The following is a 1,059-nucleotide window of genomic DNA, read 5'->3' on the forward strand; positions in this document are numbered from 1 at the left end:
CTATTTGGTTACAGAGCTATCAAATAGAAAATCAGACCTCTCCTGCCACACCCACCTGTCATATCCTCTCTCTTTCAGGATTTGTTAATAGTTCTCTCTTATGTTTAATTATATATTACCTATAACCTATAGAAAGCCAAGATTTTAATTTAACAAATGATGTATTCTATTACTTTGTGTTCTGAACAAAGAACAGTCAGTTCCACTTGTAATACAACTTTGATTCCCACGGAAATCCCAATGGCTAGCTTGGATTAATTTTAAACAGCTCTTGTCACATAGAAAGCTAGAAAAATTGTGACTGTAAGAGGAAATTGTCTGCTTTTTGTATGTTATTAACCTATGTTTTTTGGTGCATTATGTAATTAAATAAAAATTATTTAATGCACTACTACCATTAGTATAAAACAAGTAGGGTTAAGTGTTGTCAATAGTAAACAGCACCAGCAGCAAAAAAAAAAAAAAAAAAAGAATACTCGGGTAAGTACTTTATTTCTTGTTTTTTATGTTTATTATAATAAAAGTAACTAAAATGTAAAAATAGGTTAGATTAGGTAAAATAAACAATAATAATACAATAAAAACATTTCATGGGGCAAGTACGCGAGCAACTTGTGGGTAATGTAAATCGATAGCGTAACATGAGCTGCACATTCCCCAAGTAACTTACTACTTATAATGGCACGAATAGTAGTTAGACACAGTTCAAAGGGCAATAAGACAATAAAAATTCAATTATAAAAAGATGTATAATGTTACAAGTTTAAAGCTACTTAGGATAAACGAATGTAGTTTCAGCTTACAATTTGAAGTCAATCTAGAAAGAAAAGGAGGGAAATTTAGATTTATTTAGATTTTTTTTGGTGGTTACAAGGTCAGTCAAACTGACCAACCCTGTATAGAGTTAGGGTAGAGAGGATAACAGATAAAATATAAAGTTTTACTGAAAACAAACATTTGAAATGTACTTAGGAGGTTTTAGGGATTACACAAAGAAAATTTAATATTTTTGAGATGAGGAAAAGTATTTTTTAATTTTAACATGAAAATTACTTTGCA

The sequence above is a fragment of the Limulus polyphemus genome, unplaced genomic scaffold (genome assembly GCF_000517525.1).
Source record: "Limulus polyphemus unplaced genomic scaffold, Limulus_polyphemus-2.1.2 Scaffold5532, whole genome shotgun sequence".
NCBI lineage: Eukaryota > Metazoa > Arthropoda > Merostomata > Xiphosura > Limulidae > Limulus > Limulus polyphemus.